Source organism: Lepisosteus platostomus, chromosome 10, assembly GCF_059453375.1.
Source record: "Lepisosteus platostomus isolate fLepPlt1 chromosome 10, fLepPlt1.hap1, whole genome shotgun sequence".
Lineage (NCBI taxonomy): Eukaryota > Metazoa > Chordata > Actinopteri > Semionotiformes > Lepisosteidae > Lepisosteus > Lepisosteus platostomus.
Window position 1 is genome coordinate 38977881 of NC_142620.1, and position 15166 is coordinate 38993046.

The window sequence follows — 15166 nt, forward strand, 5'->3', positions numbered from 1 at the left end:
ACTTTAAAACAACGACATCTCAAACAATTTGAATGTCCCGTGAAGCCGATGTTGCATAAAGCAACTTAAAGCTAAATTTGTGAGTCTAATAGCATATGACTTCTAGAATTTTAAACCATTAAAATACCTAATTACATTTCCTGGTACAAGCAAGTATTCTTAAATTACAGTAAATTAGGGCATTATATGCTGAATTAATGTATTGTAATCACGTTTTAAATGACTCCCATTGTTTACTTAGTGATTGTTACATATTGTAGCGCTCTTGGGTTCACGTGGGTATGAGCCCTCACCACTGCCGCCTCAGGTCGGCCCCTCACTGCTGGGGACTCGAACCCTGGCCTCCAGTGTCACTCAAGAGGGACCCTGCCAACTAAGTTAAAGGGAAATCTCCCATTCACAGGGAGGGGCAATGACGTCACCGCACTGGTAAGCCGGCTCGCACAACCTGCAATGTCGGCCTTATGCATTACACTCTCCCCTGCTTAATTCGCCATCCTCGGCGAAGGGCTATCCCATCCCACTGCTAACACCAATGTAACGCTCGCGGGTATGCGCCCTCGCCACTGCTGCCTCAGGTTGGCCCCCCTACCATATGGGACTCGAACTCAGGCCTCTGGCGTAACTCAACAGCAACCCAGCCAGTTGAGCTAAAAGGAAATCTCCCGTCAGCCTGACGGCTGTGGTCCCTGCTATTCACAAGGAAGGGTGGTGACGTCACTGCACTGGTAAGCCGGCTCGAACAACCTGCAATGTTTGCCGTATACGTTACAATATACTGTACCTGTACAGCAAAACAAATTTAAAGCTCTAGGCTACGCTTTTGGTTGTTAAACTTTGCTGTTGAACAATCAAATGGCCTTAATAATGATAGTAATAATTATAGCTTACACTTATATAGCGTTTTCTGGATATAATACAGTAATACCACATTACTGTATTAAAAACATCTAGAGATAGGTGCTGCATGGGATACTTGAAACAGTACTTGTACTATATAAAATACTGTATGAACAAATCCCTCAAAAGCATAATGAAGCTCTCTAAAATAAAGCTAAAACCAAATGTTTAAATAAAGATCAGAATCTACAAGTCATCAATCTTTGATATACAGTGCCTTGCGAAAGTATTCGGCCCCCTTGAACTTTTCAACCTTTTGCCACATTTCAGGCTTCAAACATAAAGGTATAAATTTTTTATTTTATGTGAAGAATCACCAACAAGTGGGACACAATTGTGAAGTGGAACGAAATCTATTGGATTTTTTAAACTTTTTTAACTAATAAAAAAATGAAAAGTGGGGCGTGCAAAATTATTCGGCCCCCTTGCGTTAATACTTTGTAGAGCCACCTTTTGCTGCGATTACAGCTGCAAGTCGCTTGGGGTATGTCTCTATCAGTTTTGCACATCGAGAGACTGAAATTCTTGCCCATTCTTCCTTGCAAAACAGCTCGAGCTCAATGAGGTTGGATGGAGAGCGTTTGTGAACAGCAGTTTTCAGCTCTTTCCACAGATTCTCGATTGGATTCAGGTCTGGACTTTGACTTGGCCATTCAAACACCTGGATACGTTTATTTGTGAACCATTCCTTTGTAGATTTTGCTGTATGTTTGGGATCATTGTCTTGTTGGAAGATAAATCTCCGTCCCAGTTTCAGGTCTTTTGCAGACTCCAACAGGTTTTCATCCAGAATGGTCCTGTATTTGGCTGCATCCATCTTCCCCTCAATTTTAACCATCTTCCCTGTCCCTGCTGAAGAAAAGCAGGCCCAAACCATGATGCTGCCACCACCATGTTTGACAGTGGGGATGGTGTGTTGAGGGTGATGAGCTGTGTTGCTTTTAAGCCAAACATATCGTTTTGCATTGTGGCCAAAAAGTTCGATTTTGGTTTCATCTGACCAGAGCACCTTCTTCCACATGTTTGGGGTGTCTCCCAGGTGGCTTGTGGCAAACTTTAGACGAGACTTTTTATGGATATCTTTGAGAAATGGCTTTCTTCTTGCCACTCTTCCATAAAGGCCAGATTTGTGCAGTGTAAGACTGATTGTTGTCCTATGGACAGACTCTCCCACCTCAGCTGTAGTTCTCTGCAGTTCATCCAGAGTGATCATGGGCCTCTTGGCTGCATCTCTGATCAGTCTTCTCCTTGTCTGAGCTGAAAGTTTAGAGGGACGGCCAGGTCTTGGTAGATTTACAGTGGTCTGATACTCCTTCCATTTCAAGATGATCGCTTGCACAGTGCTCCTTGGGATGTTTGAAGCTTGGGAAATCTTTTTGTATCCAAATCCGGCTTTAAACTTCTCCACAACAGTATTACGGACCTGCCTGGTGTGTTCCTTGGTCTTCATGATGCTCTCTGCGCTTTCAACAGAACCTTGAGACTATCACAGAGCAGGTGCATTTATACAGAGACTTGATTACACACAGGTGGATTCTATTTATCACCATCAGTCATTTAGGACAACATTGGATCATTCAGAGATCCTCGCTGAACTTCTGGAGTGAGTTTGCTGCACTGAAAGTAAAGGGGCCGAATAATTTTGCACGCCCCACTTTTCATTTTTTTCTTAGTTAAAAAAGTTTCAAAAATCCAATAGATTTCGTTCCACTTCACAATTGTGTCCCACTTGTTGGTGATTCTTCACATAAAATAAAAAATTTATATCTTTATGTTTGAAGCCTGAAATGTGGCAAAAGGTTGAAAAGTTCAAGGGGGCCGAATACTTTCGCAAGGCACTGTACATCTCCTATTTGCTTCCTTTTTAATATTTAGTATTAGTAATTAGTGAGGATTCATTTACATTTAAAAAATAAAAATACTCAATCTCCTTCCCCTTTTGTCCCAGCTTCCTTTAAATACGTTTCTTTCAGCTCATCTCTGAATCTTTGCTATTTTCCGTAGGTAGGCACTTTTAATCCAGACACTGGCATGTAGGCAGAAGAGCAAACATTTGCTCTGCATACAGAATCTTTAGAAACGGGAAATCAGAACACGTGTCATTCAAGTAAGAGAGAAATATTAAAACCCAGTCCAAAGAAACATATATAGGCTATATGAAGACCTTGAATAAAATGAAGCGTTCTGCGCCACCCCGCCAGCGGACCGGATCGTCACCCTTTGACACTTCCCAGCAGCAGTTTCCCTTTTGTTCAAGAAATTGAACCCTCAAGCATTCTCTTTCTTTCCCCTTGTGGCATGCTAGGGGTTACCTTGCAACTGTGAGCTCTTCTTCCACCTGCCAGCGGCTAGCGCGCTCTGTGTACCAAAAAGGGCAATAAATTCCTCCCCTTGCTCGCCTTCTGTCTGTTCATTCTCTCCCCCTCTTCCCCCTGAGCTGAGCGAGTTGCAACATTGTTGTCAGGAGCTGGACTAATCGAACCCAAGCAGCCAATTTACTCGGACAGAATGATGGGGACAAGCCTAGACAAGACACCGCAGACCAGGAGGAAAGGTGACTCACTGCCTACGCTGTCACTGGGCTTGGACAGCGGAGCTACAGACATGGACCGACAGAGAAGCAGGGCTGTGCTGCGGGAAGAAGCAGAGAGCAGGGTACGAACAACAGGGCGGCTAGAGAATGCAGGTCTGGACAGTGGCCGGGCAACACTTCCACCGGTAGGCCGGTTTACGAAAGAAGCACCGTGGGAAGCATTTAGGCGGAGGTTCGAGCTGATAGCTGCTGGTCCGAATTGGAAAAGGCCGTGCAGCTGGTGGTATTGGCAGCCTTTGACTGGTGATTCGGCAGCCTGGAGCCAACTCTAGTCCTCGAGGAGCAGGTAGAGTGCCGTGTGCGAATGTCCAGAAGAGAGGCTTGGGGCTTTTGCGGCTGATATACACCACTTAGTGTGCACGGCCAATCCTAGTTTTCCAGAACCAGCTCAGGAAAAGCTCATCACTCACTGCTTTATCCACGGCCTTACCCCTGATTGCTTACAGCACCAGGTCCAGCTGGCAGGGTCTAGGACTTTGGACGCAGCCCTGAGAAAGGCCCAAGAGGTAGAGAAGGTGCTCAGAGAGCGAGCTACTTCACCAACTATGGGAGGCTGGCAATGAAGCGTGTGCGTGACACAGTCAAGGCTGCAAGCTGAAGCCACTGAACCCACTGTGGGGCAGGGTGAGGTTGTGACCCAGCAGCAGGGAAACAAGTGAGGGCTCATGTAGGAGGGATGCTTAGTACCCCACAGTCAGTGTCACCTGGGGAGACAACTAAGCCCTGAACCCACAGCCTGCAGCCTACGCCGTGTGCTGAGACCCAGCTCTACTATTACCTACATGTCGTGATCAAAGGGACACCCTGCCAAGTGCTAGTGGATACAGGGTCAACGGTCACCATCTTGCACCCCGACCTAGCCCCGCCAGGGGTAACGCCGAGATCCACCGACCTTAAGCTGAGTACAGCGACGGGCGAGGACACCTTTATGCTGGGGTGGGCCATGGCGTTAATGGAGGTGGGGAGTCAGCGCTTCCGGGGCCCGGTCTGGGTCCCTATACAGGAGAACTGCATACTGGGGCTAGACTTCCTCCTAGGTGCACAGGCTCAGCTCGAACTACAGCAAGGAACCATTCAACTGGGCCAGCCCAAGCTTTGAAAACCACATAGCATGCCGAAACCTCCTCCCAGTTATCTCGCCGTCTCCTCCCCCCCCTCCTGTTAAGGAGCCATGCCCTCAGACATCACCGCTGGAGAGACTGCCTCTGCTCTGCACCCCAAGAAGGAGAAGCTGTAGAGCTAGATGGCCTCAAAAGGTGAAGACCGCCTCTCTACCACTCCCTACCCCTGATTGCAGGCGATTGCAGCACTCCCTCTGGCTTCGGTTTCCGCTTTGCCCGCGCCATTGAGGAAGGATGTTAAAAAGGCCTCTCCACGTGGGACCCGGCGAAGCAACAGGATAGGCGAGGTGCCCCCGTCAAGATATCCTGACCCCGCAGACAGACAGGGATCAGCTTCAGGAGTTAGAACAACTGCGATCCGGCCAGTGTGAGAAAGGAGCACCAGGAGTCTGATGCCAGAACAAGTTGAGGCACTTTGGGATCTTTTACAGTGGTACCAGCATGCCTTTGTAGCGTTACCCCAGGACCTGAGTCGGATCAGCCTCATCTGCCACCACATCAACACTGCAGATGTTCTCCCAATTCAACAGAAACCATATGCCTATCTGAGGAAAGGCAGCAGGCAGCTTAAAGGGCCATCACGGAGATGATGGAAGGGGGCATCGTTGAGCCATTGGACAGTCCATGGAGGTAACCGGTGGTGATGGTCCGGAAGAAGGACGGAGGATGGCGCTTCTGTGTGGATTACCAGGAGCTGAACGCAGTCATCGCAAAGGACTCCTACCCAATGCAGAGGATTGATGAGTGTCTGGACCTCTTGGCTGGCTCCTCGGGGTTCTCGTCCCTTGCCCTCAGAAGTGGCTACTGGCAGGTAGAGCTAACTGCAGAGTCCCGTCCGAAGACCACCTTTTCAATGGGCAGTTCCGAGTTATGCCCTTTGGCTTCTTGGAGAAGGTACTGGAACGCATTCCACCAAGTCAATGCCTCATGTACCTAGACAACCTGATGGTGCATGATGACACCTTTGAGAGTGCGCTGCTTGTCCTGAGTCGGGTCCCCGAGAGCGTGGCCGAAGCCGGGCTGAAGCTGCACCTAGAGAAGTGCCATCTGATTCAGAAGGAAGTCACATTCATGGGCCAATGAGTCATTGGCAGGGAATTGCCACAGTGGAGGACAAGGTGGATGCAGTGCGGGACTGGCCAATACCCCAATCTTTGAGGCAGCTGCAGACATTTCTGGGGCTTGCTTCCTACTACCACCGTTTCATACCAGGATTCGCCACCATCACTGCTCCCCTGCACAAACTCACCCGGAAAGGAGTCAGCTTTGAATGGACTACCGCCAGGCAGGAGACTTTTGACACTCTGAAGGACGCCCTGTGTAACGCCCCCGTGTTGGCTGTGCTGGATCCTTGTCGGCAGTTCATCCTCGACACGGATGCCAGTGACGAAGGGCTGGGAGCTGTGCTGTCTCAACCTTTGGGGGAAGGTGAGAGAGTAGTGGTGTACTACAGCTGGGCGCTGATGTTGGCGGAGCGCACCTATTGTGTGACTGGCCATCGTGGATGCAGTGGAACACTTGCCATTACATCTGCAGACTTCGATTCATTCTGTGTACTGACCACACTGCTCTCCGATGGCTCCTTTCCTTCAAGGAACCTGAAGGACAGCTACTGTAGCTTGCTGGATTGCTAAACTGCATGCATACCAGTTCACAGCACAACATAGGCCAGTAGAGATGCCCGTTTGAGGAGACCGTGCAGGGAGGAGTGAGTACAGGAGCGCCAGAGTTCCATGGCCGCAGAGCCCAACTTAAGGGAGACACTACGGACTGGGAAAAGAGCCAAGAGGTTGATCCAGAGCTCCGGAAAGTACGGGAGTGGGTACAGACAGGGAGACGACCGACCTGGGAGGAAATGGCGGGTCAACTTCTCTCCGTTAAGGCCCTATGGGTGGTGCCAGGAGCACTCAGAACCGAGATCCTGAAGGCCATTCTCTCCCTCTCTTCCCTCCTGGCTGACTGAGCCGCCACAAAAGCATCCAATTAATACTCCAGTTCTGCTAAATAATCATCATAACTGTCAGTGCATTCGTTATCAATTAACCTTTCCATTAAGTTTAAGAAAATGATAAGCATAGTATTAGTTCTTTCATAGTGATTCAAGTCAGGTGTGGCAGTTTAAACCCTTATTGCATCTCAGAATCTGCCTTAGAAGTGCCATGACTTTCTAAACATACCAACCAGTGTCATGTATTATTTTGAATTAAAATGCGAAGGAAGACAAGAATCAAAAGTTTTCTTTCCAGAATTAGCCTTTTCTTTAAATTTTTAAGTCTCCACTGAATGAAATTTAGAAGACCAAACAAAATCTTAGAATCTTAGGAGGAAGTTAAAAGAAAAAAATGGTAGACTGATTCATATACAAAGCTTTGTAGAAAAAGGGAAGGAATACTGCAGATCATTAAAGCAAATGGCTGGACAGTATGACATATCAACACCCTTACAAAAGCTAGACAGACCATAAGAACTGGAATTTACTTCTGTGCTCTTTAGCTTTATTATAATATGGTGGAATAATAAAGTGAAATAGACAAATGTCTTTTCTTAACTATATGTTCCCATTATTCTTCCTTAATCGTCTTATCACCGAGATGCACTCAGCCTGTGTCACCAAGATTACACAAATGCCTTGATGCAGCTCTTTAATGTTGCAGCTCTTATTAATTCAAATTTAATGAAAACAATGTGACCAGAATGAAATTCAGTGCAACGAAAACAATACTTGTGGCATTATGACCCACCATTAGGCACAATTTCAGTAAAATGAAGTCTATAAGCTATATGTGTCACATACTTTTTGAGATACTAAAACTCCAAATAAAATACATTGTATGGAATACTATGGATCAAGATGTGCTTGGTAATCCAGACACTTTAACATTCATGTTTTTTCTAATTGATTTCTATGCGTAACAAAGATCACTGGAGCATGGTCAAGCCATGCCATTCTTGTAAAAAAATGTTTACACACTTATATGTAATAATACAACATTCTGATACTTCATGATTTTTGATAAGTGTATAAAATGTTGGTGATGTGTTTCATTTCTACAGATTAATGAGACATATGAGAATAGGTCTACATACAGTATGCGTTGTATTACATGAGTGATTATCATGGAGTTTGTAGATGTACTGAGTATTCGATTGTGATTCATTCACCACTATTGTCTTTGTAGTGAGTATTGGCTGTTCTAGTCATTAAATATATTTGATTCACTCCCTGACAATACATACTGTACTTTCTATATTTATGTAAGTGCTCTCTCAGAGGTAGTAATCAGTTGGTTGCCTTTTGGCTCAGATACTTTTTTTTGTGCTGTTTCTGGTTCTGTCTTTAGAGTGTACCCCATGTATTTCAAGGATGTTTACAAGGTTGTTTACAAGAAAAGCACGTAACATAATTCTGTTAGTAATTATAATATAACACCCTTTTGTTAGAGGGATTTTATCTTCTGTACTACGTCTAAGAATGAGAAATGCTGTTTATGAGAGAGGATGATATGGATTTTAAAAGATGAACACATCCTCTGGTTGCATCCTCTGGTTAATGGCTGGGGTTGTTTATGGATATATTCAGTATCTGTTATAACTAATGTTGGTCCACTTAGAAATCATTAAATGTTTTAGGTAATGATTTAAAGTAAATAATACAAAACAAAACACTTAAGGCCTTCACGTAGCTAATGATAATTTTCATAACCTCCACTCAATGCCAATTCCTGTTAATAATAATTGTTTTTTCTAAGTAAATTTTTTTCACTTCCTTTAACTTTTAATTTCACTAGAAGTGGAAGTTTTTTTTAATTGGAACATCCTGCAAATGAAATATCAGCATCATGTCACAACTATCAATTACTATAGATATTTTCAGACTTGTGTGTGCCTTGTTATGGATTAGCATCCTGTCTAGGGTACATCCTGCCTTGTGCCCATTGCTTGCCCATTGGATAAAGCCATTATGAAGTGTAAGTATTATTATTATTTTTAGTAGTACAGTAGTTATGTTCATACAAATGAGTATGAGTACATACTACATCATTAGCAATTGCACAAATCAATTATCTCTACAGCTTAAACTGGAAAGACTAAATTGTGCTTTGGGAGGCTGTCTAAAACTCCCTTTTTCGGGTGTCTGAACATCTGAACAGCTCAAATGAGGTTGTCATGCTCTTTAACTCTGATATCAAGTCAGTGTTCCTAGTAGCTAGTCTCACTGAGCACAAATACAGAAAAGGGAACACCATTCAGAAACACATCATGCAGTGGTGGCACACACTGTGTAAAGATTCCTTTGAACAAAGGGCTAGCTAGAATTCTGGAAATGTATTATTTATTAGAGATAAGCCTGGTTAACAACACCTTTGTTACCCACAGTCCCATGAGCCAGTATTGACTGACTAGCAAATGCAGCAGACACGGATATCAACATTGCTAATCACTACCAAACCATTGAATATGAATACCCTGAAAATGGAAAATATGCATACTGTACATTACTTTTATTAGTCTGTTCACATGGTCACAGATATTTTTGCTGCCACTTGCTTATCAATATAATTTCTATTTCAGGTACACCTGCAGTTTTTGAAGCCCTGGAAGTCCTGAAGTGTTTTTTGCTCTCAAAAGAACTACAAAGTGAGAAGCACCAATAACAGGGGACTGAAATCTTTAAGGAAATTATTATAAAACAAATTGTAGTAGGCAGTGTGTGAATAATGTATAAAAAATCTGTGTATTGGGGTTCCAGACTGGTTTAACCACCAAAGAGTTTAATTCACATTTCATGTTGAACCATATATCTAGTATGATCCAGACACAGTTTGGGTTATGTCGTGGTGCATCAGTGATTGAGTGCCACCTGGGTTTCAGAAGAAATGTCTTTATTCCTCCCATGCTGGTCTGAGGAGCACAATGATAAATTTAACATTCTTTAAAATTCACAATTGCATTTTATATAGGTTATTTGTTGACGGAATGGTGGTAAAACACCAGGGGGTACTTAACGAGTTCTGTACAAATTTTAAGAAGATTTCAGACATACAGTGCCTTGCGAAAGTATTCGGCCCCCTTGAACTTTTCAACCTTTTGCCACATTTCAGGCTTCAAACATAAAGATATAAATTTTTTATTTTATGTGAAGAATCACCAACAAGTGGGAAACAATTGTGAAGTGGAACGAAATCTATTGGATTTTTGAAACTTTTTTAACTAATAAAAAAATGAAAAGTGGGGCGTGCAAAATTATTCGGCCCCCTTGCGTTAATACTTTGTAGAGCCACCTTTTGCTGCGATTACAGCTGCAAGTCGCTTGGGGTATGTCTCTATCAGTTTTGCACATCGAGAGACTGAAATTCTTGCCCATTCTTCCTTGCAAAACAGCTCGAGCTCAGTGAGGTTGGATGGAGAGCGTTTGTGAACAGCAGTTTTCAGCTCTTTCCACAGATTCTCGATTGGATTCAGGTCTGGACTTTGACTTGGCCATTCAAACACCTGGATACGTTTATTTGTGAACCATTCCTTTGTAGATTTTGCTGTATGTTTGGGATCATTGTCTTGTTGGAAGATAAATCTCCGTCCCAGTTTCAGGTCTTTTGCAGACTCCAACAGGTTTTCATCCAGAATGGTCCTGTATTTGGCTGCATCCATCTTCCCCTCAATTTTAACCATCTTCCCTGTCCCTGCTGAAGAAAAGCAGGCCCAAACCATGATGCTGCCACCACCATGTTTGACAGTGGGGATGGTGTGTTGAGGGTGATGAGCTGTGTTGCTTTTACGCCAAACATATCGTTTTGCATTGTGGCCAAAAAGTTCGATTTTGGTTTCATCTGACCAGAGCACCTTCTTCCACATGTTTGGGGTGTCTCCCAGGTGGCTTGTGGCAAACTTTAGACGAGACTTTTTATGGATATCTTTGAGAAATGGCTTTCTTCTTGCCACTCTTCCATAAAGGCCAGATTTGTGCAGTGTAAGACTGATTGTTGTCCTATGGACAGACTCTCCCACCTCAGCTGTAGTTCTCTGCAGTTCATCCAGAGTGATCATGGGCCTCTTGGCTGCATCTCTGATCAGTCTTCTCCTTGTCTGAGCTGAAAGTTTAGAGGGACGGCCAGGTCTTGGTAGATTTGCAGTGGTCTGATACTCCTTCCATTTCAAGATGATCGCTTGCACAGTGCTCCTTGGGATGTTTGAAGCTTGGGAAATCTTTTTGTATCCAAATCCGGCTTTAAACTTCTCCACAACAGTATTACGGACCTGCCTGGTGTGTTCCTTGGTCTTCATGATGCTCTCTGCGCTTTCAACAGAACCTTGAGACTATCACAGAGCAGGTGCATTTATACAGAGACTTGATTACACACAGGTGGATTCTATTTATCACCATCAGTCATTTAGGACAACATTGGATCATTCAGAGATCCTCGCTGAACTTCTGGAGTGAGTTTGCTGCACTGAAAGTAAAGGGGCCGAATAATTTTGCACGCCCCACTTTTCATTTTTTTATTAGTTAAAAAAGTTTCAAAAATCCAATAGATTTCGTTCCACTTCACAATTGTGTCCCACTTGTTGGTGATTCTTCACATAAAATAAAAAATTTATATCTTTATGTTTGAAGCCTGAAATATGGCAAAAGGTTGAAAAGTTCAAGGGGGCCGAATACTTTCGCAAGGCACTGTAACATCAGGAGCAGTGCTGCAGAACTATTTAGATGTTCTCTGTATTTACAGTATGTCAATGTTCAATTTCTTGAACAACATAAAATAAACTCTTTAAATTTTCACCCTCTACGGCCGCCATTAACACCTCTACCAGCAGCAACCAGGAGGTCTCCCATTGAGGTACTGACCAGGCTCACACCTGCTTACAGTAGCTTCAGAGGGTTGCCAGTTGTGAGTCGCAGGGTTAAATGGTTATTAGTTGAATAATTTTGATACTATCCATCCATTTCCTAACTGCTTCCTCCAATACATGGTTGCAAGGGAGGTGGAGCCTATCCCAGAAAACAATGGGTGAAAGACAGGACACCAGTCCATTGCAGAGTTACTGTACTTCATTCTGTGTCATACATAGACACAAATATACACTCACACTAGGGCCACTTTTCCCAGAAGCCAATTATCCTCCCGGTATATTGTTGGATTATGGGAGGAAACCAGAATTCCTAGAGGAAACCCATACAAACACAGGGTGAACATACAAACCACATGCAGGTAGTGCCCCAGGAATTGAACCCAGGGCAGCAAAGACAAATATTGTGCCACCATGCATCCCATTAAGAAACTATATGAACAACAAAATCACCTTTCAAATCACCAGACCCAGAGTTAACTTAGTTATACAAATCACTTCCTTGACTGATCAATATGTTTTAAGTGTTCCTAGTGTCCATAAAATTTAGGGTTATATGCATGAACTACTGGATTAGGGCTCTTCAGATTTGGTTTTGAACCTTGCCTTAAATGGTTAGATATCCACACAAAAGAAACATGTTAATAACCTGTTAATTGTAAAATAAGATAAGCTACTGTACAGCATATCTTATTAGGTTATGCCACTTAGAATACACAAGCTGTTTTCACTAGCATTTCATGAAAAAAAGATCTGTATCAGTAAATTTTCAGCTCATTACGTAACCTACAGTATATCATTTACAGGTCATTTACATGATATAATGGTTTATTAATCAATAAAGCATGTGCTATTTTAGGATGGATCTATGTGTTTGTTATATTTAAGTCAGTTCAGTAGCTCAGTAGAAAATACCCCACTAAATTAATAGTTAAATTAACAAAATATAATAACAAAACTTTAACAAGAAAGATCCCTCAGTTAAGTGGGTTACATTATTATGGTTGAGTGCTTCATTAACAACATAGCATACATGTTAAGCTATGTTGTGGTGGGCAATATAGTTTAGCAGGTGGGGAGCTACTGCTCATATTTTCAGGGGCTCATGAAATTGAAACTAGGCCTACTTAAACCTCTTGAGTCGCCCTTGCTTCATGCTTGGTCCACTTCAGTGTACAGCCCATGTACTGCAAACAAAAGATAATAAACAGCATGGAGATGGGGCATATTGTAGATAGATCACCTGAAGTCACTATTCTTATTATTAATGGGTGATAATACCTCCCACAGTTTGCTAATTAAGAGGGGTGTCTTCTTGCTCTTTTTGATCTATTTAAATTATTTCTCCTATTGTAAACATGTTCTGATTGTTAAAATCACATATAAATGCACAAATACAATAGTCATGAATACATTTAAAACAGCATCATCCCTACTCCTTTAGCCACTACTGGCATGAAGAAATATGGGGTTAAATGTCAGAGCTAAGGATTACAGTAGGCTGCATGAGCATGAGGTCTTACTAATTATGGAAGACAGGCATTAACACATAAGCTAATGTAACCTGACTTCTGACTTGATATTTCTGCTTGTCTGTTGGAATCCTCACAGACATCACTAAAATCCTTGGTAACTGCATGCCTCCAGTATGGGACGTGCTTTTACCAGCTTTGACAGGCATTGGAGCTTGCCTGTTAAGCAGATTGTGCTCATTGCGGTAACAGCTGCTGACCACAAGGTGGAAACAGTGCAAACGTTTATGTCCAGTCTAGGGGCCAATTCATAATGAAGCAGTGGCTGAATTGGAGCACTGGAAGAATGTCATTTCAATAAAAAAACAGCATTTTTAATGAGTGCATCATTTTTTTGTTGCAAAGTCCATTTGCTGCCATGTAATTACAAGCAGTGTTCAGTAATAAACTAACGTTGCTAATAGATCTGCTCTTGTTGCTGTTATTTTTTCTCATTACATAAATACTACTGAATTCATTTTCAGATGTAATGAATAATTAATAACAGAGACCTACACATAATCCTTTCTTACTCACATAAAACTGGAGCAGATGGTGTATTTCTTATTCTGATGTCCTAAGTCTTAATGTCAAGATAGACACCCTGCTGAAGCTAAGAACAGCATCACAAACAAATACAGTACACTGCAGTGGTATATTTTTAAAACAGAAGTAGGTCATCTTCCTAAGCGAGAACATTTCTTCTTTATGTAGAGAATTTTACTCCCTGCCAGCTTGTATCCATTCTGCATTGACTTTTCCTCATTGTTTTCCTTCTTCAGTTTTTTTTTCCCCAAAGAACAATTCATATCCCAAGATCTTTTTAATGTTCAGGAAACTGCTTGTAATGGAAGATACTGTACCTTGAAATGGTCTAAATATAATTTTATTTAGCAGGGTTTTTCAACTTCTTCAGCTTTTTTACAGAGAGAGAGGGGGAGAGGGAAACAGCAGTAATGTGGAGTAAAGCAGGTGGAAAACAAGCTAAAGAACTAAACATTTTACAAGTAAAGTCACAGTTTGTAAATTAATAGAACAACATAGCACTACAAAGTCTTTGGCATATTGAACATATCTGTTTAAGAAAGACTAAATATAAGCCTTTTAAATGTCCATTTAGTCCCACTAGTGGCTACTTTTGCTTATTGTAAGGCAAAATGACCAGAAAGATGTTTAATCTTGCAACAAACTCCCCTTTGGTTTACCTGCACAGGATGCAACTGGCCAACTACAGACTGCACTTCAACTTACCTCTCATTTTGCCATAGCAACAGTACAATATTAATTCTCAAATAGCACATTCAGTCTTCATGATTGCTAGGTGTCTCTTCTATAGTGCAAAACAATGTCAATGAGGTTACAAGACTAGCAAACATGCTGGTCAGTTAAACCTACAGTATCTGGAAGGCTGAACTTTTGCCTATTGCATAACACGTTTTTCAGTATCACGTCTTGTCCTTGCTCAAATGCAAAACAATTCCTTCATCAGAAACATTACCTTTATTGTTTAAAATGGGTCTATAGGAAGAGATAACTGAAAGTATATATAAGTGAAATTAAATAGCAAAGAAGAAGACTCCTGAGAATCATTAGATTTTGTTATATGCAGTAAATGTTTTCTCTGGTAAAATAATAATTTTTGGAGACAAATTAGACAGATGTCACTGTGCTTATAATTATTATTATTATACACAGTTGCAGATATGTTTGGAATAGCAGTTAAAAGATATCTGTGCTGTAAATAAAATATTCAGCAATCAGGAAATGATAAACTGGCAAAATAGTAGCAAAATGAGATACAAATGTTAAATTACCTTAAAGAAAAGCTTACAAAGATAACTTTGCAGATAACATTTTCTATTATTTTAGTAAGCACTTATCATGAATAAGGGAAGAATAATGTTACATAATATATCATTGATCTTTGCAAAGGCATGACTGTCAAAGAATTCTGACTGCTGACTGAACATTTCAACTAAAGTAATGCTTCTTTAATGTTAAAAACAGTGATGGTGGATCAATTGTCTTTTAAATTCTTTATCCCTGACACTATGATGGTGTAGAGGGGAAGATAACTCTCAGGAATTCTGTAAAATCTTCAACATTATTTACTGCAGCTGTTGTAGAGGCAATTTAACTGGCTTTCAGCCACCTATCTTCACTTGGATAAATTACTACCCAGCAAATTACCTGCA